This window comes from Corvus kubaryi, unplaced genomic scaffold (assembly GCF_017639235.1).
Source record: "Corvus kubaryi isolate FWS band 111438036 unplaced genomic scaffold, C.kubaryi_AGA036_p1.0 37260, whole genome shotgun sequence".
NCBI lineage: Eukaryota > Metazoa > Chordata > Aves > Passeriformes > Corvidae > Corvus > Corvus kubaryi.
Genome location: NW_024581077.1, coordinates 8,151,163 through 8,178,293, shown reverse-complemented (window position 1 = coordinate 8,178,293; position 27,131 = coordinate 8,151,163). Strand labels below are relative to the sequence as shown.

Genomic DNA, 27,131 nt, shown 5'->3' with positions numbered 1-27,131 from the left:
AGTTAAAGATTCCCAGCAGCCAGGGGAGAGGAAAGAAGAGGGACAAAGCAAGGTATGCTTTGGGTTCAGCTTACATCTGCTCAAGGTGAATAATGGAGATATCACTGGAAAGCAGAGGAAAAAGTGTATGCACTGAATCAGCTATTCCTCTGCATGCTTTTTAATCTTGATAATCAGGCACACAAAAATTTTTGTAAAATCCCACTTAGATAATCAGTCTCTTTCTCATCAAAAGTAAAAATTGTCCTGCTGCCAGAACATGCCTTTTCGTTAAGACAGAAGTTTAGTTTTCAGTAAATTTATCTATGAATAGAGAGTAACTATTTGGGATTTGAGGCATTTCTATACTGTCAGTCTTCATGACTGCACTGAAATACCATAATTTCTCTTCAAGGCTCAGCTCATGCAGTCCTGCAGTGGCACAGGTTGATATGTTTTTTCAAGTGTTTCAGAATCCAGACATTATTGTTTCAAAGCCCTCTCTGTGAGCTCAAACTTCAACAGAAAATAACCCCCAGTGACCACACCAGAGAAACAAAAAGAAACACTAATTTTAAGTTGTTCCATCACATCAGGGAGGGATGACTTATGCTTTAAAAAATAAGTAGCAGAGAGTATTAAAAAATCCATTTTCATCTGCCAAGCAAAGACATGTTTTATCCTAGAAAATCTATTCTCTAGATGATACCTTAAAGAGCAATATAAAGTGAGTCTGAACTGTTGTCCAGACAAAACCTATTTCCTGACCAACCCTTCCAACCTACATCTCAAATACATACAGCCTCATACCACAGTCAGGGAACACACTGATGAGACACTATGTCCCAGGGCATTAGAATTACTGTGGCTGGAAGCTGCACTGGATTTCTTAATGAGCTGAAATCAGACTGTTAACAAATTACAGCTGAAGCTGTGGATGCTCTATTATGCTCTGACAGCCAGTGCACTCTCCCAGTAGGGACTATAACAAAATGTGGGAACTGGGTGGAAATTTCTTCTATTAGCTCCAGGATCTCTGCTCTGTACCTGCCTCCAAATAGACTAAGAAGCTGCAGACTACTGGAATTATAGATACCACCAATCACTGCTACTTGTCTTGACCCAGTAAAAAGCCAGACAGAGGTCTAAGGAAGAAACAAACAAAAGATAAGAGAAGCTGAGAGTCAGATTATTCCCAGCAATGTGCAATTTAGGTGAAGCCTTTGAGTTCCTGGCAAACTGCCCATGAGAATGCTGCTTAAACCAAATTGAATACCTCTAACCTATGTATGTTTACAGAAAGACAGCAGTTATAGAGCACTGCAGGAATAAATGAATGGGACTAAAAAAATTAAACAAGAGAAGAAGAAGCCAGGACCAGACTTAAAATTTTACAAGTACTGTGAGTTTTCCTAGCTATGGCTGAGTTATCCATGACCCTGAAGACAGTTTGAATACTTAAGTATTTACTGATTGTTGAGTCAATCATTCATTCAGCCTAATTTCTGGTTAAAATAAATTTAAAAATCAGAAATTTTTAAATGGTGAAAATTAATCTGCTTTGATTTCTTTTTGATAGCCTCAGACATACAGACTAATAACAGATTATATAGATTTGATTAAATGTCCATCAGTCTGGCATGTCCCACATCCTAATTTTTATGTAGGTTGTCAGTTTTACAGAAAGGGAGGGGAAAAAACCCATACAAAACAGCATCTGTTCTACTTATAAAAGTTAACTGTACATATAAAAAGCGAATTTTTTCTTTTGTGTTTTGTTTTTTTCTACTCTCATTTCTTTTTTTCCCTTCCTATTAAATGGCCACACTGCTAAGAGGTTCAGAGAATCTGTGAGCTGTATGCAAAGACAGAAAGAAAAAAAAATATGTACAGCTTGTGAGAGACTCTGTCTAGATCTCAGAACAGTTTAGTTTTAATAGCTTCTACATGAACACTGTAGGGTGTTAATCCAATCTTTGGTGTGTTAGGTTTTTCAGGATTTTAGTAAAGCTTTGGATACCATCCCTCACAGCATCTTCCTGCACAAGCTGTCCCCGCTGTCGTACGAGCAGGTTCACACTGTGCCGGGGGAAGAAGGGCAGAGCTCAAAGGGGTGTAGTGAATGGGGCTACACTTGGCTGGTGACTGCAGACCAGTGGGGTTTTGCAGGGTTCAGTTCCAGGGACAGTTCTGTGCAATGTGTTTATCAGTGATCTGGATGCAGGAGCTGAACGCACCATCAGCAAGTTTGCTGTCGATGCTAAACCAGAAGGCACTGTTGATTCTCTGGAGGGACAAGAGGCCTTGGAGAGGAATCTGCATAGAGCACTGGGCAATCATCCCTGGCATGAAATTTCTCAGGAACAAATGCTGGATCCTGCACCTGGCATGGAGTAACTGCAGGCACAAGCACAAACTGGGAGAGGAGCGTCAGGAGAGAGCCCGCCCTGCAGGGAGGGCCCTGGGGGTGCTGGTGGGCAGCAGCTCAGTGAGAGTCAGCAGGGTGTGCCCGGGCAGCCCAGAGGGCCAAAGCCGTGTCCTGGGGGCATCAAACACGGCAGCACAGCCGGCCAGAAGCGGGGATCATCCGCTGTGCTCAGCGTTGGTGCGGCCTCACCCGGGGTGCTGGCAGCAGTTCTGGGCCCTGCAGTGTAAGAGGGATGGGAAGGAGGAGAAATGCATCCAGAGGAGGGCAACAAAACTGGGAATGGTTCAAAGCTGTACAGGGGAAGGCTCAGACTTTACATTAGGAAGCACATCTTTACTGAGAGGGTGGTCAGACACTGCAACCCCCAGGCTCCCTGGGTAAGTGATCAATGCCCCATCCCTATCTGTTTAAGAAGCATTTGGGAAATTCCCTTAATAACATGCTTTAACTTCTGGCCAGCCCTGAAGTTATCAGGCAGTTGGGCTAGGTCACAGGTTTAGGTCCCTTCAACTGAAATATTCTATTCTATTCTGTTTCTTTTCTAACTTTTGTCTTTGAAGTTTCTTCCAAGACTCCTGAAATCCTACGTCCCTGTGCAGTTATATTTAATACAGCGTAAAGCTGTACTATCCCCATTTTAGATCCTTGCCACACCATTAGCTAGAACTCCTTATAAGCTGTTAGCTCCAGAGTAATTTTCAGATCAACCAGTTCTGTAAGAATGCTATTAGAACAATATATTGGGTACTTAAGCAAAACCAAAGTAAGAATTTGTCAGGAACATGTGTCAACTAGAGGCTATAGCGAACAGAACTATTTTTCATTTTCATCTCATTGTACTGCACTGCCTGTCATTGCTGGCCCCAGTCACATCTTGCCACAGTGATGCATGAACTTGTCACCTCAAAATTGGACTGCTGCGACCTACATGGAGTGATGCCGCGCAGGCCCTGCAGCTGGCACAGAAGGCCAGGGCTCATTTATGAGGTGACACAGTGCCACTTGAGCACACTGGGCTCATGTTTCAATGGCCTGTACTTGTAAGTTTAAAAATTCAAGGTTCAGATTTTAATAATTACAGCCAAACTACATGAGAGAGAATTATCCAAGAAACTGAGCCCTGCTGACAACTGCTGCTGTAACAACTTGGCCTTGGAGATAAACTAAACTACCAAAGAGGGGAGTCTCAAAGACAGGTTCTAGATTTGATTTGTTCATGTCCACTGAGAGTCCAGCACAGTTCAAATTCATTTGGACACACAGGGACATGCTTTTTCATTCTTCCCAAACTCTAGCAAAAGGAGGTGTTGGAGATAAGGTGTGACTGACTTATAAACAGTCCTTTTATCTGCATTTCATTTTCAGCTGCAGGAACTATACCACAAAATATGCTCTTACAGGCTTTCAATAAACACATTGCTGTTAATAACAAAACCAACCAACCAACCAAAAAAAAAAAAAAAAACTCCAAAAAACCAAAACCCAACAAATGAAAAATGCCTATCAAGCACAGCTTTTTTCAACAAATCCCTCTACCATGCAGATATTCTGGACATCTCACTTGACCACTGAAGTAACTGAGAACACAGGATTTCATTTAATAGGTTCTCTCTGGCAACCATCATTTGTGTTCCTTTTTCTTGGAAATGTGTTTTGCAAAGTCTTGCCAATTTTACTTCCACTTAAGGATCTTCAAATCCATTTTGAACCAATACACTCACCAGAACTTCATTGATGCCATGATGATTTGTTGCCTTTTCTTTTATACCCCTGTCATACCTTTTTACAGCTTCTGTATTCTTAGTGCTTTTTGCCTACATTCTTGGACTTGTTTGTCAAGCTAAGAGACTAAACATCTTAGGAGCTTCATAGTCAGGGATCAGTGCGCCCCAGACCCCAAGGTCCTCTCCAGAACAATTTGTAAACTAAGATAGAACCATCCAGGGGAAGGTTCCTTGGGGAGGGGGGCTCACTTGAGCCTCTCATTGGGGAACTTTGATAGATATGCTAATTAGTAAGACCTATAATGTTATACCCGATCTTTGGGGGGGGTGCATTGTGGTGTGCATTTGAGTGCATTCAACCTGGATGTGTGCACCTAAGGATCCTTAAAATAAATACCAAAGTAAAACCCCTTTTTCCCTTCTAACCAAGTTTGACTCTTGATTTTAAGACCAGGAAAAGGCATCATCATGAAATCACCAGAGGAATTGTTAGGACATAAATCACACACTACCTATTCCTATCATATATGTGTCTCTTGGTTTATACATAAAAACATAGGTGGCCTCTTTCAACACAAAATATAATTTACATATCCAGAAAAAACCAAAGAGGTGCCACTGACAATCCTTTCTGTTCCTCTAAAAACATGCACTTTATGTGTATTGTCAGAATTCAACTGATAAATCTTCAAATGTTTCTACACTCAAACCTTCTAGTACCATCTTTTTAGTAACCACTGAAAACAATTTCCATTATTAAAAAAACTGAATTTAAAACTATCGCAGATATTTCTTGAAGTCTAAGGTACCTCCTACAACTAAGAACACATGCAAGTTATGAATAAATACATTTCAAGCAGATTTAGCTTCAAACAGAAGGAAGAAGCTGTAAGATTACTTTAGGAACACAGTTGCATAGTGCAGATGTGCTGATCCACAGAACCTTATGTCACTGAGAAAGGTAGTATCGGAGTGACTTAGATACCAGTATTCCTACTGAAGATTTCCCATGATGAGCTCATCTGGGAGAAGTTCATGAACTGTGACTCATGTCAGAAATAAATCTTCTTGCAAACACATTTCTTCTTAGGGGTTTTTTTGTTGTTTTTATTTTAATAGGGTTTACAATCACTGTTTATGACCCAGAATAAAAACTGCTATGACAGCATTGGTTATGGGAAGCTGTAACTAATCACAAGTCAAAGCTGATCAGAAATAAAACGCTTGTAGTTTTGTCTCATTCTTAAAGAATGACCTTATTGTGCAACAAATAAACTTCTTGTGCACTGTTCCCTCTGCCCTGCAAAATCCCCTTTAAAAATGAAACATAATATTATGTCACTTGGCAATGCATCAGGACTTATGGCCTATAAAGGGACAGCTAAAGGCCATACCAGATGCTTCTTCGTCAGAAAACTAAGAGAAACTGGAACAAGACAGAAGAGGCTTTTGTTATTGCTAATGCTTCCATGTTTGTTCCACCCTGAGGAAGGAAGAGACCATTACATTAGTGCCTCACAGACTTAACTAACTTACAAGGAGAATTTAAGCTATTTAGACCACCAGCCAAACCAGTGCAGTGATGCTGCTGCAGAGAGCAGTCCAATTAATTTCATACCGAAAGAAGCACAGGCAAAAAAGCAGTACCTACTGGCTGCTGCAGCTCTTCCACTGGGAGAGTATTTCTCAACTGGTCTTCCACAGACAGTGGGATTATGCAGGAAAGTACTTATATTTTCCTCCTGTGACTTCCTCACACACAGCAACACCACACTGCATAATAGAGGAAAAATCAGTCCAGTCCTCATCCCACCCAGACAGACGGCAGTGGAGTACAGGAAGATACCCAACATCTTCCTCACACTGCACAGAGAAGAGATTTGAGGTGGAAGAGAACAAGACTTATGTTCTTACCACAGGATTTTTCCACCACCTTGATTTGTTTCACTCTGTCTACAGTGTGCTGATCAGCACAGCTCAGACAAGATCAAAATGAAAGCTGATGGTATAGGAGAGGTAAATGGTAATGAATGGTAGCATAATTTCATGTCCAAAAAATCAAAGCTTTCTATTTTTGTAAAAGGACTGTTTCCTTTAAATTCTCACACACTCGAGAAAGCTGTAATAGACTAGCAAAATCTAAACTTCTGTAAGAAATTTTCTCCTGAGAGCATAAAGTAACTGCTGCCAGGACATTGCATAACCAGGCATAAAATGAAGCAAGCTTCTGAAAAAGGCTAGTCTTCCAATCGCTCATATCTTAAATAGGAAAGCAGAAAGGGGAAAATACCAAAGCAAAGCTTCATTATCTACTAGGATTTTTAAATATGAAACCTTAATATTAAAATACAGAGAGTGCCTACTACAAAGCGATTTCTTTTACAAGAGCCACATCCGAAGAAGGATGGCCTACTAAGCAGTCAAGCTCAAATGGAATCTGCTCTCAAATGTCATCAGAAGAGCAGTGTCCTTCCAGCAGGTCTATTCCCTAACATGCAGCCACAGTTTCATCTATTAAATATAATGATAAAAATAGCCAGTGAAGGTTTATCACTCCTTTTTGTCCTATGAAGGCAATGCAGCTCAGAGAGAGGGAGCAGACATTTACCCTTGACTGTAAACAAACCATCAAAACAATTTACAGCTGGTTTAATTTCTGCACACCTCCAAACAGTGAGATTGCACAGTGACAGTTTGGGGCATAACCACACACAACCCCACAACTAAGCCTCACAGGGAGGAAATTTAGCCCTTGGCAACTTCTCTTCAGTTTTGTTTGTAAGTGAAGCCTACTTATAATCTCTCAATTTGCAGGACTGGCAGCTAGGGACAAAATAAAAATGCTAGAATTTGGCTCCTTCTTGTAACCCAGAACCAGTATCAGAAAGAAGAATGTTCTACTACTGCATTTTTTTTAATCCCTTCTATGGAAATCCAGCTTTTACTACAGTAGTTGTCTGGCACTGTCCAAAAGCCAAGCAGCCTGGCACTTTGCAGAACTCCGAACAAGAAAACTAAGCAAGCATCAATCATTTTCAAAATCTGCCCTATCAGTCAGCACAGGCTGGTGAGAATGTTTATGTTCTGTCCAAAATTGCCAAAGAACTGTCAGAGATAACAGATATACTCTGCAACATAAGAAAGTAATCATGGCAGAAACCAAGCAAAGTCACAAAACCTGCAGCACTTTCAGGATATCACAACAAAAAGAGATAAAGCCATTCTGTTCCCAGTGGCTCCAGCTCAGGCCTTTTGCTCCTCAAGCCTTGGAGAAGTGCAATCCACAGCTTGGCATCAAAGTCAGCATCACAAGCCAAACCACACAGTCCACTGTCTGAAATCCATCTTTTTTTTGTCCTCAAAATAATAAATTATACCATTTTTAAATCTTATTGCTTGAGCCTATTGCTTTATTATTTTAATTCTTCTCTCCACCTCTGAAGCTAAAGAAAAGCTTTTGACAAAATCAGACAAGATTTCCTTGTAACTACACAGTTCCAGACACTTAGCTTGAAAGAGGAAACACTATGTCCTTATAGTCACTACAAAGTTGCAAAGGTGCAAAATTTCCTTAAGAGAGGCACAGGTTGATTTTCAAATCACATCATCTGTGGATAGGGAAAAAAATATCTGATCCTAAGTCAGAAAAATCAGCTTTAATCTCTTACGCAATTCATAAGAGACAGAGTTCCTTTCTTAAAAGCTTAGTGATACTCTTTTATTACCATTCAAAGTTTTAGTGCAAATAGACATTTGATCACTCAGCTGCTGAAAAATATTGTTCAACACTTGCAGTAACTGTAATGGATTCAAAACAGGAAGAGATGAAATTAAACTCAAAAAGATACATAATCAACCAACTCAAAAGACAGAGTGTATTCTTACTTTAGAGCCAGAACAGATTAATATGACATTTCTGACAATATACCCTTAAAACAACTTACATGGTTCACCATGTATTTCACCATACTTTCTTAACAAAAATAAGTTATATTTCCAATTTCAGGTTTAAGTCAAGAACTTCTTTGGCAATTTTCACATGAGCTGTGAAAATAGTAATTTTTAACTGCTTTGACCTTTCCTTTCTAAAGTCTTCATATTGGATTGTTTCCTGATTGCTGAGAGGATAGAATAACATTGGAGGGAGAGAAGTTGCCATTTTGAAGCTCTGCTACCAAAAAAAAAAAAAAAAAGATGGCTTTAAAACAAAGCAGAGAATAAGAAAATATCAACTCAAGTGTTTTGGAAGTTAATTTAAACTTACATACCAACAAAAACTATGAAATAAATTGTTAGTGCTACAAGACAAACTTTAACTTTCTTGAGAAAAATTAAGATAACAGATCTTTAACGCATTCCCATCTCCGGCATCTCTCTCTTTGTTTCTGAAACAAGGTGGTTCAAAATACCCATCACACAGGAAGCACAGGCAGTATGTCTTCATAGCTACTATAATGTGAAACTATTCTCCCTCTTCAACTGATGATCAGTTTAATTGCGTGATACAGCTCTAGAGGCACAAAGAAAGAAAGTTAGACGCTAGATTTTTAGGTTTTAAAAAAACTGAAGGAATTAAAGCAAATTAATTGCTAAAATAAACATCACATAATAGGCAGCTAACAAAACTCCCTTCTTCGGGTAACAAAGAATGAAAGCTGTTCTCCTAAAGCTGATTTTCTGAAAGAACTGAAGTGTTTCAGCTGCCCTCTAGTGTTAAAATTAACGCACAGGTAAGCCAAGAGGGAGGCTGAGAAGATGCTTGAGTTAAGAAATTAATCACTATGGTTTATTTTTAACCACTGTAAAACTAAAAATTAAAAAGTAGATTTATAAAATACCACTGGGCCAATTTTGTCTTTAAAATTAAGGTATTCCAACCTTTCCTGTAATGTGCAATTCTGCCCCACAGCAACTACGTGAAATTACAGGAGATCTTTTACTCAGCTTCAGCCCCATATTTCAGCCTAAGGAGAAGTTCTGCTTGATGCTAAAAAACTAAATTATAAAATTTTAAAAGATAAAAGAATCAATCCTCTATTTCCATAACCCAAGTTGTAAGATAGGCAAATATTAAAACTTAAGAAATACTGGCTTTTATAATTCACTCTATTTAAAACAAACTGTTTATACATAAGCATGGCTGAAAAATTCCCCTTTTCCTCCTCAGGCTCCACATACAAATTTCAACTTGAGTTTAATTAGCATGCAAAAAAAGGAAAGCTCAGAGGGAAACCTTCTCTGGAGGGTTCTTCACCAACAAATTCAATGAAATCTGGAGCACCAATAACAAAACAAAGTTCATATGACAAAAAGGGAGACTGCTAACAGCATTAGGTACTGATAGAAGAAGGAGAAATGTTCTAACAGATAAGCTAAGTTTTAAGTTGTGTCTACTGCTTCTCATTCTGTCAGTGGGCAGTACTGAGCCTGGCTCCCACTTCATCATTTCCCCCCCTCCATGAGGTATTGTACACGTTGATAAGATTTTCCCCAGGCTGAACGGTCCTAGTTCTCACTGCCACTCCTTGTACGAAAGATGCTCCAGTCCCTTAATAACTTCTGTGGCCTTTTGCTGGACTAGCTCCATTATATCCACAGCTTTCCTTTGCTGAGGAGCTACAAATGGGCACAGTACTCCAGCTGCGTCTTAGCAGTGCTGAGTGTGGAGGACCACCACCCATCTCAAACTGATGGAAATGCTCTCCCTAACACAGTCCTGAATGCCTTTGTCTGCCTTTGCCACAAAGCTGGCTCATGGTCAGCTTGTCATCAACCAGACAGAGCTGTTTTCCAGAGGGTCAGCATGAACTGGAGCATGAACCAAGTATTCTTGGAACACATTCCTGCGCATATGCAGATGCTGTGGATGAATGGGAACAGTCAACACAAGTTAGCCAGTGACAAATAATGACTGACCAACTGGATTTGTGGACAATGGCAGAGCACTGGATGTGATTTACCTCAGCAAGTCTTTTAACAGTCTGGATTGGCGAGCAACTAGACAGGTAAAAAACTGCTTGGAAGGCTGGGCTCGAAGAAGAGTGGTTGAAGTGTCAATCTGCGCCAAGAGGAGAGTATTGCATGGGTCTGTCTTGAGGCTTGTCCTGTTTAACACCTTTATCAGTGACCTGGAGAAGGTGACACAGTACACTGATCAGGCTTGCAGATGACAGCAAACCAGAGGATGCAGAGAGTAAGCTCCAGGACAGAGCTACCATTTTGATGGACCTAGACAGGCCAGAGAAACAGGCCACCAGGAAAAGACCTCTGCTAAAAAGGATGTGTGGTTACCAGTGGAGACTGGGCTAAACAGGACTCAGAATTGCAATTAAGGCTAAAAGCTTACTGTACTGTATCCACAAGACAATACACAGTAGATAATAGAAGTGATTGTTTTCCTTTACTCAACACTGAACTAAATCCGTTCTGGGCCTCCAGTAAAAGAAAGTGTTGATAAAGGATGTGGAACTGTTGGAGTGAGGCCAGAGGAGGGACATGAAGATGATCAGATGGCTGGAGCACCTCTCTGAAGAAGACATGCTAAAATTTGGGGTTGTTCAGCCTGGAGAACAAATAGCACCTTCCAGTACCTAAAGGGGGTCTGAAACCTGGACAGGGACATTTTACAAGGACATGCAATGATAGGACGAAGATGGAAGGTTTCAAACTGAAGGAGAATCAACTTAGGTTAGATATAAGAAGCTTTTTACAATGAGGGTGATAAAACACTGACACAGGTTGCCCAGAGTGTGACAGATGCCCCATCCCTGGAAACATTCAAGCCAGGATGGATGGGGTTCTGAGCAGCCTGGTCTGATTGAAGATATCCCTGCTCATTGCAGGGGGCTGGATTAGATGGCCTTTAAAAGGTAACTTCCAATCCAAACTATTCCATGAGAAACCTGAGCAAGTCCTGCACCATGCAATGCACAAGGAGCGCTGGCATATGTTTGTATCACTGAGGAATGTTTGAGCAGCTCCACCCACAGCCTATCTGCTTAGTTAGCAGCACTTGTTGCAAGAAAATTTAAATGTGTCCCCACTCCCTCCATATGCCTCCCTCAGTACAAACATATTGATATGGGTACCAAGATGCACAAGGTTATATAGACACAGGCTTTTTATCAGGCTGGAAGCAAGCCCTTGGGAGGCTTCCATGACACAGATGGTGACCCCTGGCCTGTGTATCACATCCACAGTGCCACTGTCCTTACCATATCTGCTCTATAGGAGCCACTACTGACATGAAGGCTGCCAGTTGTACTGTCAAGTATCTGATCACGGTAGTCAGTGATGGGGCCTATACTTGATAGCATTAATCTGGACTAAAAATTCATGTCAATCATGAGTAAACTTGCTGACACAAACTATGAGAGCAGCAATAATCCAGCAGGGACAAACCAAATCACTGCCTGGAATGCAGAGTCTGATGTAATACTTGGCTTCAAGTTGCTCCCATGACTCTCAGTTACACATACAGATACAGTCACCCACATTACACAGCTACTTTTGTTCAGCAGTTTTGTGAAATCTGTCAAAAAATTCAGTGCTGTTCACACCAGCATCAGCAGAAGGCATTACATCAACCGTAAGCACACTGGATCTCTGAAGCCCAGTTAAATCTTTAGGAAGACAAAGGCAAATACAGTTTTAAAACATAGAATGATGTTAATAAATATTTGATAGGAATGTCGAGGTCTCTAAAGTTGACCAGAGCTCATCAAGTACAGAAGTTTCAAAATCACTTTGGTCAGCTACATACTTTTATGGCAGTGCTTCTGCTTTATCCACATTCTCAGCATGGTAACACAATTCTGATGCATGGGCATGCTCAGATACCACAACTAGCACATGTGCCATCCTTTGGGAATCTCTGAGTTAATACAGCATCTAGTCTGGCATCCATCCACTTTCACAAAACAACTCATCTAACCCAATTTCCCATCATCTTTGTTAACCGTCTGTCATAGGTTAGCAAGCATAGTCCCGGAAGGGACGTCCTTGCTAAGGGGTGCTTACAGTTTCCTCTGGGAACTGATAGAACCTATCAGCTGGCCAGTTTGAATATGGACAATTCTCTAAGCCACTTAAAGTTGTGATCACCTCTGTGATCCACATTTAAGAATAGGCAAACTCCCCCTCCAAGCTCTCTCTCGTTTCCGGCGCTGGGACAGGTGGCTGCAGGGCCTGAGCAGGGCCCAGTGGGCCCGGCCAGGCCCTGCTTGGGCCGGGCCGGGCCGGGCCACGGCCATCCTGAAGCCATGGACCTGTTCCAGCCGTGGAACCCCCCCCCACTGCCTTGCCGTGGGCAGCCGGAGCGGCTCGGCTCTCCCCCCTCTCCACTGCGATAAGAAAAAATTCAACATTCCAGCTGTAAAGCTGCAAGGCCGAGGTGAGAGTAACCCTTTTATTGCTGTGAAGAGCTGAAAACCTGAGGGAAGAGAGAGAGGAGATGCTTAAAGCTGAAATTCTGTTGTGAAGCTATGATATATCAGAGTATCCTGTTGTAATTTCATGAAGATATGGGGGGTGGAGTGTTCAACTCGTAAGCAAAAGCACCTGCGCTGAGATAGGCAGATGCTGACGCAGCTGTAATTTCATGAGAAGTTTGGACAGGGAGAGATGAACCAGATGAGGACTTTTGCTCCGAACGGGAAAGGAGAAAACCTCAGTCCGTAGAGATGCTCCCAGAGATAGTCCTAAAGATGAAGATGATGAAGACCCTTTGCTCCCAGGGAAGGAGAAGGGCCTCTGTTTTTGTTTCTGAACGGCTCAACCTTAAAAATTGTACCCCAAAAAACTTCAAGAGTGGACCCTCGAAAGCAGTTGCGGGAAAAGCTGCAAGTCGGGGGAAAGGACTCACACGCAGGCAGAGAGACTCCTCTTCCTAAATGGACTGAACGATATTTGGAAGTGGGCGGCTGTCTCGTTGTGATAATGTTTTCATAGCATGAGCAAGAAGAGACTTCTCTTTCTAAATGGACTGAACAAGGTTATTATGGAAGTGGTAAACAGACTGAACATCTTAAGGGTTGTCTTTTCACATCGTCAGTGGGAGAAGGGAGGAAGGTGGGGGGAGGAGGAGAGTTCTGAAGGTGGTATTTTTTTTTTTTTTTCTTCTTTTAGGTCTGTTAATAAACTTCTTTATATTCTTTCAAGTTTGGTGCCTGTTTTGCATTTCTCCTAATTCTTATCTCACAGCAGATAAACAGTAATGAGTATTTTGGACCAAACCACTACACTAAATTGGTGTTTCTGCCCGGTTACAAACCGAACCCGCGACACCGTCCCACAGCTGTGGGCAGAAAAATTCCCCAGGGCTCTTTCCTGACACTCCCATAAAACACCCTCTGGTTTCATGACGGAAGGCACTGAAACAGGAGGAAAATGCCTCCATTTTTGCTGACTCATAAGCATGCCTCCGATCGGATGTGACCACCTGCCCATCACATGGTGACGCAGCCACGAGCCGCGCTCCTACAGTACCAGAAGTTCACGGGTACCCACAGATTTCCTGTTTGTGGGCACTGTGGTCAGATCAGAGTAAATGCACCACAACACACAGTCTGACAGTGCTGCACTGAAAAAAATACTGCATCATGTGTAGCCTTAAAATGCTGAGTGCTGTCCTCAAACAGGACAAGAACCTCCCAGCAGTCGGCAAAAAGAGAAATCGCTCATACATGAAAATCCCTAATTGAACTTAATAGGTGGAGAATAGACTTAAGAACTGAAACCAAGTATTTTATATCCCACACCAGTTAGGAATTCTTGTGTTACCTAACTGTAACCCCAAACTGTTTTAAATGCACTAAACTCACAGCCCCACCATCAACCCTGATGATGACTTCTACAATCTATAATAATGATATGATGTATGAAAAGAACCATGCAATTTTCTTGTTTTTACCGTCTTTGTGTTTCAGTGAACCTCCCCTTCTTTCTTTTAAGAATCCTGGGAGACTACTAGATTAAAAGATAGGATAGCATGCATAATAATACCATATCTTTTCAATTTTAAGTATTTCATATATTTGTTCAAGTTGGGTATCCATGGAATTATGGTAACGTAACAGAAGAGCCTAAGGTGAATTAACATGTTATTTTGAAACAAGGGTACACACACAGATCTGCAGCTTTATTTAAACTGAGTGCAGAGAACAAAAAGTGGACAAAGTCACTACACTATTTTAACCTATACGAATGCTGAAGATTAGTCTTTTTCTCTCTCTTTACACACCCTCCCTTAAGAGAGAAGATTTCCATGCCCAAACGACTTTATTTCTTTCCACGTTCTGCTACATCTTCTCATTCATCAAAGGTTCATCAGCCTCATTTAATATATTTCAAGTTGGGTAGCTCAGGATGCTTTAACAAACAGGAATTTGTCTGAGCTTGGCTGGATTCCCTCAACTGCACCCTCATCCACCAGTTGGTACCAGCCAACTGTAAAGCACTGTTCCTGAACAAGTAACAATTGTTAAAATTAAAAAATTAAAGTTTAGGCTTTGTATTGTTCTGTGCTGCTATCAAAGGAAGCACTTGCATGAAAATACAAAAGCAGGAAACAGTAAAAAAGTACATTCTGTGGCACCAGCTCTTTGCCAACTTCAGTCTTCACTGTGTACTGTATCACACCAATAAATAAAAGGTGCACTGTGAGCAGCTTTAAAGCAAAAACAAATGACAAAAACCAAAACAAAACCCAAACCAAACAAACAGGCACCCCCCTCCAAAAAAAGAAAAAAAAAACAAGACAAGAAAAAAACCCGAGCAGACTGAAGACTAAAGCACTAAACAATTGTGACAAGAAAAAAACCTTAACAAAGGTCAGTGTTGTCCCCGAGATTTTTATTTCAGCTGTCAGCTTTGAAAGCCAGATATATACAAATGTCAGTAAATGCAAAAGGTAAAAATTAGTACTCTTATACAGACATACTCACTGGCTTTCCAGAAATTCTCTCTTTTTTTTTTTTTAATTATGTACCAAGGTTATAATAATAAATCACAAGGAAAAATACAAGTTTTGATAGCATGCTGAATTAGTTATCCAAAACTGCAAATTATTAATTTTCAGTTCACCCCTGGAGTCCTCCTCCCATCTTGCATGTCTCTGGAATGACCCAAACAGCACCAAGGTGCGGCTGGACAAAGAGCACATCTGACACTTCTGTGTGAGGCTCCCAGACAAAAATCAGCTCTTGGCAAATCTTTACTCTCCAGTAGGTGAACAGAACTGAAAATCACAAGCCACGAGAGAAAAACAAACAGGCTTAAAGATGCATATTTCAAGCAATAGTGTTCACAAAGCTCTAAGTTTAAATTGCACGGCAACCATTAAAAATTTTAACATCAAAACAGCTGAGAGGCAAGCTAATGTCTTTACAAACAATTCGATGGGTGAAGGTATGGGTGTAAACGTCTTTGAAATGGGTATTAATGTCTCTACTAACTTTGGGCAGCAGGTTTGCTGCAGAGCCCACACAGCTTGGCTCCTGAAACCCACAAGGGTCTGCACAAGCCTGAACTTCTGAGCTTTGGGGTAAAACAGTAGGTTCGAGGGGGAAGATGTGGGAGGCGGATCGGGAAGGCTGTACCTTCCCTGTACCTGAGCCAGTGGGGAAAGGACGAGGGCAACATGCGGCCGGGAGTTTGGGATAAAAGGAGGCTGTGCACTCCGAAACCTCGAGAGAGAAAACCCCGCGGGCGTGTGCCCCGGTGGGCTCTCTCCCTTTATTCGAATGAAGTTGCAGGACTCCTCTGTCTCCTTGGCGTTTGTGGATTTTCCTGACAGTGCACAAAACATGCACATCACAACACGCAGCTAACTTCTTCCTGACTGTTTCTGTATTCTTTTTGATACGCACCAAGCATGTAAGAAACAAGCAGGCAATGCTGTCAAAGAAGCATACCACACTTAAACATAAATTAGAGACATAAACACTATTTAGGCTAAAGATAAATCCCGGGAGACAAGATAAACTAATTGTAAGATATTTCATTTTTCAAAATAGGCTTTTAAAAAAGAAAACACATTTTAAAATCAAACCATGATATCTAAAGCTACCTAGCTTTCTGTTTTCACCTTAAATTGCACAAACGCTTTCAAAAGATTGCAAAAATTATTTTGACAAAAAGATACTCATCATGATACAAGTTCTGCTAAGTAATTGGTATGAACATACCTATTTTCAGCACTTTTATGTGGCAAATCCTTCACCTTTCAGCGTGTTTAGGCTGAGAACAATCCAAAATAACTACAGTGTCAACACTCTGTGAATGTTCCTTTCAGAGACAGAGCCCTTGGCAAAGCCTGATTGTGCTTTAAGCTCACTTTCTTCCCGAATTCAAACTAACTTTTCCAATAATTTTTCTGTAAGGAAGAGTCTGTGCTTTTGCAACTGCTCCACACAAATTTGTGTTATCTGTCCAGCTCAGAGTCACAGGCACTGAATTCATTTCTGTTCTTAGTCATGCATGGCTCACTCTCCATGCCCACAGCATCTCCCGTCACTCCCAGCACTGCTAGCAGTGTACAGTCAAGCCTGACCTAATGTGCTCCCCTGGAACAGAAGGCAAAAATAAACACACAAAGACAGCCCAAATGCTAGCAACCCTGGGTTCAAATTTTACCCATCTTGCATAGCATCAAATAGGCCACTTCAAAATGTTTGCAGCTTCACCTCCTCCCGGTTCATGTGACAGGCTCTTGTCAGCTCATGTGTCTTTCAGTTTCCAGCTGACTTTACTGCCTGGCTTTGTTACTGAATACCTTATCAAGCCTCAACTCTCAGTTCAATCAAATAACTGAATCATGTAAGGTTCTGGGATTTGCTTGATGCAGACCACTTAGAAAAATAAGTTTCCTGATGAGTTACTTCAGGAGATCTGTGCATGAGCCTCTGAAACCCACTACTAAGGGCAAAATGAGGAAATTCAGTACATTTTTCACATCTTGTGTGCTATACAGCAATAGTGCATTTATGCCATACGTTTCCCATTAATAATGCTGCTTTGTGTTAGCTGTCCTCAGATGTTGCACACCAAATCCTAGCTAGCCGACTATTTGTTTCCAAACTCGCCCTTTTTCCTTCTTAAACATTGCTGGCGCGAGGACTTTAAAAGAGGAAACATCCTACGATACTAGGTCAATTAATCTCCATGTCAGCCTGAGGGCAATACAGAGGCAGGCTGAGAAGGAGCTGGCAGGATGGCAAAGATAAAGCAGCTGAGTAGCACAGTTCAGTCAGGAACAGCACAGGGCTGAGCACGAGCTGACAGCCTCCCAGTACTGCCATGGCAGGAACACAAAGCAGGAGAGTGACTCATTAGCTTGAAAAACAGAATTAACAGCTATTGTCGATACCTACATGGATCCCCAACTTTTTTTTTTTTTTTTTTTTTTTTTCAAAAACACTGAACATGGCTTGGAAAATGGGCTTGGAAATAGCCTCCGCAATGACTTCCACAATCAATAATGATACACTGTGAAAAAAGTATCAAGTGTATTAGGAACATACTTCTGTGCCTCTGCTTGGGGGAAACCTACCTGCCTGAGGGGCACTCAGCTGCTGGAAAATCCGCAGCAACTGAACCAAAGTGCCAAGAAACACATCAGTAGGGAGAAATTTGATACTGGCTCTGCAGAGAGCTGGCTGAAAAGTGTAATGTTTTTTCCTCACTGGCATCTCTAACCTCTGTGATACTACAAATGTTTCTGCTGAGCGACAGCAGTATCCCTTTGTAAATGATGGGGAGGATTCCAGGACTTCTAGCGAGGCAAGTAATGCAGCTCCTGAAAATCCCACCTACCTCCATACGAAGCCACAGACTTCTCTCCTACACTGAAAAAAACTGTTCAGGGATCCCAGGAGCAACAATTTTATGCAAAAGAAGAGAAAGCAAGAAAGAATCCACTGACAATCAAAGCTTTGGTACTCTAGTAAGATCAGTTTCCTTAAGACAAATATACCTAACTATTCACAGCCTCTCTGAAGCTCAGCTGCATGACTGTGATATACACCAAGCAGAAATGAATAGTTAGGTCAACAATTTAAACACAGCAGCCAATAAATCCGAAATCAAAGTGGATTTGAATTGAATATACAGAGACTCTCCAGAAAATACTTAAGGTCTGATAATAGAAAATATGAAAACTACTGCTTTAAGAAATTTTGTTTAGTTCACAGCTGTCCAATAGGCTACCACAGGAACATGTACACATCACTGTTTAAAATGAGGCCTTTTTATTTCATCACAGACATGCAGACAAAAGAGATGCCACAAAACAAGTACCACGAACCAGCTCAGCCCAGAGAGATGGACCCCACAGCTGCTTTCAGGGGCTGCCATGCCCAAGAACTGCTCTGTGGAAGGCAGCTGTGGATCACAGCCCCCTGTGGGAGCTTGGTGACAAGCAACAGGGACAACAAGCTAAGTAAGAGCAGAAAACTGTGCTCCATCACATTCCTCCATGCCTTCTCTCACATGACAAACAAGTAAGAGACAGCCTCACCCCATCATTCATAAGGAGGTTTGGTTATACATGTCACTAAATACTGAAGTGAAAATCTTTCGCCATATTAAAAAACTTAAATAAAAATCCACCCATGGGAAAGTGCCACAAATCTGATATTCCAAGGGAGCAGAAGTAATAACAAAACATGTTAATGAATGATGGGGACAAATATTCCAGGTTGAAGCAACCTGAGAAGAACCAGTGATTAACTCAACAGTATCTCTGGGACAAATAATTTTCCTTTCCCCATAACTAATTTATCTTTTGCCAGTGGGGTGCTCTTATACATGGAGATTTAACTTTATGGCACATTAAAGTTTAGCTGTATCATATTACTTAGTAACTTACAGGACAGGATCATTTACAATTTTGCCTCAAGGCCTCAGAATCCAGTTTAAAACAGAGACTCTGAAAATGAAATTATCCTGACCTGGCCAAATGCCAGCCCCAAGGCCACTGCCCACAGCAACTTTCTTTTCCTCAAGCTACCTTAGCAGAACTTCTAATAATGTTCCTGAAGATGTGACCTAACATTATCCATTTAATTGGACAAGCTCTTCTTATGACCAAGAACAGAGACTGATGCCAAGTAGTCATTCAAATCAGAAATGAACAAGATGTTGGCCCAACTGTGGAATATCTGAGCACATTTCACACAATTTGCAAATACATGCCTTTGGCACAACGGGGTCATCAAGTTATTTCTATGACTGTAAGACAGTCAATACAAGTTAACAAAACCTCTTCTCATACTTCTCTTTCTTGCCTTGCTTGCCTGATCTCATTTTGGATTAAATTCTACAGCTTGTATTTGTTCAGTAGGTCCCAGGTGCTCCCCTCTGTGCCTCACTCTGCTGGGCACAGTATGAAAAACCTGAGAGCAATGACCCTGCTCACAGTCCCAAACAAACCACACAAACGAAGAACAGCCCTGCCCCAATGAGGTATCCAGGGTCACCCTAGAAGACCTCACAGTCCACCACATGGGTAAGGCACAGTGACAACTTGATCCCATACCTTAAATAGCACCTTAAACATTTAAAACCCATTATTCAATACATCCTATATGTCAAAATATCCATCTTATCTGGAATGGCTGCCTGCCAAAAACAAACCGTCACAAAGCATCTCACACGCCCTTTTTGATTTCATTACACAACAGTGTTTTACAGACATTTAAAAAACCCCCCAGTGTGTGGTGGTTTTAAGATATAACTGGAGATTGCCTTCACTATTCAGTCTGGGTCTGAGCTCTCTACTGAGCAGTTTCCTACAATAGCTTTTGTAATACACTGTATTTAATTTTGAGTGATGAGTAGCAGCATTTCACTCAACTTCAATACCACAGATCAGCAAGGCATTCAATCACTTTGTTTTAACAACAATTTGTTGTTCAGGTTCTAGAAATTCAAGTCTGGCAAGCTTTTTAATATGCATGAGTACATTTCATAGAAAGCAAAAAGTATGTTTCCCATTCTGCTCAGCAAGTTTAAGTCCTATCTTCTTTGCACTTTGAAAGGAAAATTCTTGAGTTAATACAAAAGGGTATCTGAAATCCAGCAGCTAATGCTGATAAGCAAGGTAAAGAAAGTGGGGTAATTTCTAAACCTCCATTAGAGATGGGATACTAATTTTTCAATTTGCTGTGAAACAGATTTCAGGAACATAATGGAAAGGGGGAAAATTGCACATTACCATGCATGCAAGAAAAATGTTTGAAATATCCTATTTATCTTCCCTCTCTAAGGGATGTGGATTCTTTTGTACTCCTTGATGATGTGAATCACAGATCAGCATTCTGGGAATCAAGCCTATTCCCATTTACCAATGTAATATGATCATTTAGCATAATTAACACACGATATTTCGTTACTGCCATGGACTTGGACCAGATCTGAAATGTAAATATTTGCCAAACTGTACATCCTAGTGCCCAGTGCTACACAATGTTGTAACTTAAGACATTCACTTGATTTGCTCTGTCTTCTGGGGGTACAGTTAAGGCTGCTGTGGGAATTCTCACTTTCATAACATGAGCAGCTTAAACATTATAGATGATGTTACATTAATTTCTGCAGTATCAAATTTTAAAGGTGTGGAAACAAGATGAAAGAGCTCACAATACAGCAATCATTTCAAGTGGCACAAGAATGAACAGAAAGAAAACTCCTGGAACAAATAACAACCATTTCGATCTTCCCCAACTATCTTTTCCCTAGTGTACTCCATCACCCAGCTCTCCTAGGACACAGTAATCAACAAACCATCATTCTGTGTGATTCAGAGCACGGCACACATGCAAAAGGTAATCAGAAAAATCATTGCAAGATGTAAACACACAGCAGCCTTATGGAGAGATATTATGACCAAGACAAGACTCTTTATAACAATCTTAAATTCTACAGCATGAAATTTCATAGGTTCTTTATCTTACATACTGTAACATTGTGTCTCATCTATTACAAATACAGATGTTACCTGTGTCGATGCCTAACACCCCCCACCTATCTTTTCATTCTTTGCCTTGCAACAGAAATACTGGGAAGCTATTCACATCTGTGCTGGTTTGGGGTTTTGAGGTAGAGTTAGTTTTCTTCACAGCAGCTGATATGGGGCTGTGGTTTGGATTTGTGCTTAACAAAAGGTTAATATAGAGATGTTTTTGGTGGTGGTGAGCAGGGCTTACACAGAGCCAAGGCCTTTTCTGCTTCTTATATTGCCACGGCGAGGAAACTGTGAGTATTGGGAAGAGACACAGCTGAGACAGCTGACCCCAACTGACCAAAGGGATATTTCATATCATATAACATCATGCTCAGTTTATCAAGTGAAGGAAGAAGGAGAAAGGGAGGGAGATTAGAGGGAGGGCTTTTGTCTTCCCAGGTCACCATTCCATGTGATGGGCTCTGCTCTCCTGAAGATGGCTGAACACCTGCTTGCCCGTGGGAAGCACTGAATTAATTCCTTGCTTTGCTTGTGCTTGTGGCTTAACCCATGAGTTTTCCAGCTTTCACCTTTCCAATTCTCTCCCCAATCCCATTGGTGGGGGAGTGAGTGAGCAGCTGTGTGGGGCTTGGCTGTTGGCTGGAGTTAAACCACAACCATGTCTAATATCAAATGTGCAGATTTTAACCTTGTTGTGTACCTCCTATTAATACCTCCTGTTACTGATTTTTCTCTTGGAACACACAAGTCCTACAAGTGAAATTTTCCACAGCAGTTAGACAACAGAACTATTGCCTTGACATTGAAAACTCTCTCAGGATATTTCCAAGTTCTCTCTTAAATAAACAGCATCTTTGCAGTATCCCCAAGACTGAGCCATTGCATTGCATGGCATCACCTGTAATGATGATTTACACAAGAGTAAAGGAAAGCTCCAGCATTCCTTTTTTTAGCCTCACCTAACATGTTCTTAGCTTTTCCCACTTACAAGATGATTCTTTCCCTTCATAGACCATAATCTCCTATCACTCATCCCAAAACGTACAACAGTAAATGTTCTTTGCCTGCAGCTGTCATGACAAGTTTTACACAGCAGCACAGAAGTGTGAAACAGTTCTTGGCAAGCTGAGTACAAGAGTGGACTATTATCTCACTGTTGCTCTCACTGCTTGGATTTACCAAGCTGCACTCCTTGCAGCCTTTGGCAGAACTCATGGCATTCAGCAGAAAGATGGACCACCTTGCTTTCCCTAAAGGAGCTGCTTCTACTATGTGAGAAACTTAATGAAAGGTAAGCAGTGCCACATCTTCCACTCACTCCTGGCTGAGGCTAAATCCCTGAAGAACATAGGGAATGTAAAAACACAAAGCAATGGGCCTGCAGCTGTACTAAGACACCTAATGCCAGGGTAACCCTGGGTTCCTCCAAGATGAGTCTATTTTTCTAAGCCTGTTTATAGAATTACCCCTGCACAAAAGGATAAAACTTAGATGGACTAATGAAAGTGCTATCAGTAGGAACCTTGTTTCACTCTTCCCTGCTTCCTTTCCCTACAAATATCACAGACAGGTAAGAAAACAGAGGAAGAGGAATATTTGCATATAATGAAGAGGGGTATTGTCCTCCCCTGTTACATTTCCTTCAGTACTTCTGGCAGCACTTGGACACAACCCAAACAACAAGCACGTTACTCTGGACTCTCTCAGCATTTGTGGCAAGAAAATAACAGATTACAAGAAGGTTTTATAAGGGCTGAGTGTTGGACCAACTCGTCTCCCCGTAATGTCAATGTGAGCAGTATCAAAGATAATGCTGAATGACTCCAAGAATACTTCAGAGATCTTACTTACTGAGGTAATTGGATGTACACCAAGGAAAAAGTTGCAGACCAAACCTGGAAAGAAGAAGAAAATGAAGTTTTTTGCCTTTTAGACCCACTTCCCACCACAAACGTAATTAGCTTGGGATGACAGAAAGGAGACATTAAAAAAAAAACAAACAGGAAAAGGTATATCAAATTCTATCTGCTTCTGAACAAAAGGAGTAAATCTTAACACTGGTCTCTGGGGCATAATATACTGATTTGATCTGGACTCAAGTTTAAATAATGGCAATACACAAATATTAAAACAGACTTACAAAAACTAAAGGGAAAACAGAGATCACAGGGAAAAGCAAAAGCTGTGTGTCTATTAAATCAAAAGTGCTAGTCAGAAAAATCCAGTGCTTCTACCCCTTGGCATTCAGGTCCCCCATTATCACCACGACTCCTGATGACCTGCTTATAGCAGCCAAACTAGAAATTAAGCAAGACCCTTCCTGATGAACTCTCCTCCAGTAGCCTTGCTTTCTGACTGGTGTCACCTTTGCTTCTAGTACAACAAAACACTGCTGAAGTGAAACTCACACAAAACCACGCAACAGAAAGCACCCTACCTTCTCCAATCTATACTGGAGATTTCAGGCCTGTAACAGCACCACCCCAATGTCAGAAGGGTGCTACAAAAATAGAAAACTGACCAAAGTGAGACTAGGATTTCCTTCAACCATATAGAGGAAAGACATGGAACAGTGTCATCTCCACTGTTTAAAAGCCCATCAATATTATTGCAACTGCAAACAAAAAAAGTACAGACTAATTACTGAAAAAATTGTGATTATTCACCAAACTTGGTCATGGAAATGTTTCCATTATTGCATTGTTGTTGTTGATTTTTAAATTAATGTTTTCCCTTCACCTGATTCACTGTATCAAGTAAGACACCGAAACATTGCTGCTGATTTCACACGGTCTGTTTACTTAACCTGCTTCAGCACATGGACACTTCAACAGATGATACACATCAGTTCTATAGATCTTTGTTAAAGTGGACTAATGCTATATGAATTCATAACTGATATCAGACTCCGTGGCAAGGACTTGCAGGCATCCACCAAATCTAACTCCCCAGTGACACAGGTAACAACAATTTCAGCCACTGAACTACTCATATTGAAGTCAAGAGTGCCTAAGCAATAACTAATAAATAATAAAATAAATATATAATCTTAAAAAATAATCAAGAATTAAACAATCCAAGCTTCCCACAGCTCCATTGGGTAGATGTTGGCTAGTTAATCAAACTGCTGTCACACACAGTATGCTGTCAGCTATGCTTATAGATGAACTTTCTCCACCACTGATGTAAGCTAGTTATGAACACAGCATGATCTGTAACAAAGGCAGAAATGGCCTGAGAGGAGCACTTGAAGTCATGTAATCCTGCAAAACAGGTAGCAGTCCTAGCCATGTCCAAGGTACACTGATTGCCTTGACAAAAGCCAGCTCTACACAGTAAAATTAAGAAAGGAAAATGAAATGCTTGCAAGAAAACTGTCAAAGAGGTCTTGTTGTTGGCCAAGGTAAACATTAATAATAAACTCAAGGAAACAAGACTCTTCTGACAGACCAGAACTGGTGACATGAAAATTCATGGGCAGATGCAACTGAAGAGCTCAGTTCATACCCCCACAGATTCACTATTGGGCTTGGATAGGTACAAGATTGTTGCAAAAAACTATGATACAAGGAACAGCCACTCTGCAAATCCTTCAGAAACTTGAATCTTTCACTATGTTTTCTACAAGAGTAAGGAACTGTACTCAGCAGCCAGACAACCTATTCAATCCACAGTCGACAGCAGAAGAAAATAAGGAGACAAGTCTGCCTTCCAAAGCAGAAGTCCTATAACATGAGGGCTAACAAAACCTAGAAGAAAATGCTGATCTTTTCTCTTCTAGAAAGCTCAGTGACTGGTAGGCACTTATCTCCTGGTAACTGTTAGGTGCATCACCACACCTTGTCCTCTGAACTAAAGCATGCTTGTCTTTCAGCTCCTCAAACCATGTCCCAAGGGCAAGCAAAGTCTGTTTGCTTTTGTAAATGACTGCCTTGGACCAATGTCATCACCAGGTAAGTACCTACTTTGGTTGTCCTTGACAGTTTTGAGTTTGCCATGGGGATATTTTGTACCTCAAGTACGAGTACATTTTATTAATAAAATTTAAACCTACAGCTCTAACCACTTACAGATCTTTGAAACAGCAACTGGGCTGTCTAGTGATACAAGCAGAAATAGTCTGGTAGTGATCTTCTACCTAAGACTTAACAAGAACATGGAGCAATGAACATCACCTCTCAGTATCTTTTAAAAGTAAAGGAGGGGGATGACTTAGCACCTTCAAAACAAACAAGGGCCTTAAGAAGATTTTGATAAATTACTTTCAAATTTTAAAAACAGAGGAACTAAACAGTACTTCCTAAAACAGAGAGAAATACGGGGATTCCTAAATGAAGCAACATTTCTCTTTAAAGAGCTCTTTAAAAAGCAGTTCAAAAAAAAAAACCAGCTGCATATCTAAATGACTTGGACCAGTTTTGTTTCCTTTCTGTGGTTTAGTGTAGAAACAACAAGGAAGAAATGGACTAAAGACAGCAAAACTGTTCTGTTCTTACCATAGAACAAACTTCCTCAGCTCTTCAGAGAGGAACTGATTGAGAACAGAATAAGAAGGAAGAATTGAAGATAGAGACTAAACAGCTGTGAAAACCAAGCTATAATGAAACACAAGCAGGACTTTTTGTTTTCATAAAAGAAAGCAAGATGCAATAGAGATTGCTTGGGTGTCCCTAGAGAGCAGGAAACTGAAGGTGGATTTTTCAAGGAAAACAGACTGCTTTAAGAAAGATGACTTAAGAAATTATTTTACAAAAGACAGATTGAAGAGAGTTTCTTGTATAAGTCTCAGGAGGTACTTTGCGGTGACCATTCACCAGGAAAATGGTGTGACAACATGGAACTTGGAAAACTGAAAGCCATCCAGATAAATTTACATTAGTGTGTGAAATTAAGACTCTGTCTGTTCTCATTTCCTCCTCCTGGTTCTCCTTAGAAGATCCCTTCTTTGCTTCACATCCTTTTCACTTTGCCTTCTATATAATGAGAATAGAGAACACATCCAAAAAGTCAAACACATCAATGAAGTCTCTTCCTCTACAGATAGTCAAATCCCTCTACGGATCACTGGTTCTAGCAATTACTTTCACCATGGCCTTCATATCCTAATCTATGACCATATTCACCTGAAATACTGTCCTGGGTCTTCCCACATGAAACAGGGGAAGTTTCAGTGTGTAGGATTTAGCTGATCTTTCATCCTGAGTAGGTGTGAGGGGAATATATTGAGAATTTTCCCAGAGTTGCAGTTCTTCCCCCTTGCTCTTCATCTTTGATGGCACCAAATAGCTCAGCATTAGGCATCTATGCAATTTATATCCTCCCTATAGATGTCTCTGCTGCTGTCCACAGTGTCCCAGGTGCTATGAATGCGAAGTCTTGCCAGTTCTGCTGCTTTCTCCACTTCTGGGAACATAGACCAGCAAGAGCTTTTCTAACACTCAGAGCCACTGTTACTTGGCAAACCTCAGTGAGACAGCACAGCAGCACTGGAGAGATCCAAATGCTCTGATGTATGAAAGAAAAACACTTAATTTATATTTGGAAGGTTTCCTTAACAAGCTTTTAGGCCAGCCATTTAGGTTTTTATTTTACAAGGAGACATGCTTCCATCTGCATGTTAGTACAGGTCTCTGTTGCCAGAACCATTATCCCATTCCCCTAATGGTATTTTGTCCACATGTATATAAATGCATATAAACAATACAGTGCAGACTGTCCTCCAGTGGAAACAACATACTAGACATTCTCAGAACATTGCTTTCAATCCTTCACAACTTCAGCTGCACTTTCTTCAAACAAAGTCAGGTAACAACCTTCATTCACATATGGCTGCAGTCTTAAAATGGAATGCAAAGCTGATTTCGGGATAAGTATATATTTACAAAATCAAGGAACTGTTTAAAATAAAGCTGGATGAACATCCTGGGCAGAACCGCCTTACACCGAACTGTATGCAGAGTTGTGGATAAAAAACAGCACTAGAGAAACAGAAAGGAAAGTATGCTTTCAAAAGCATTCTTCAGTTATTTAACCTTTA

At 40.9% G+C, this 27,131-nt stretch overlaps 1 protein-coding gene across 3 annotated transcripts in view; it reads right to left on the bottom strand.

Moving 5' to 3' along the window:
• The window catches only part of TSPAN9 (tetraspanin 9), a 172,593-nt gene that overhangs the window by 139,674 nt on the left and 5,788 nt on the right, over positions 1-27,131 (bottom strand). For 2 of the 3 annotated variants that reach the window (XM_042024294.1, XM_042024296.1), the window contains exon 2: positions 22,946-22,989. The exons of the other annotated variant lie outside the window; for it this stretch is intronic. The gene's annotated coding sequence lies outside the window, so the exon portion shown is untranslated. The remainder of the gene's footprint in view (positions 1-22,945; positions 22,990-27,131) is intronic. 3 annotated transcript variants of the gene reach the window in all.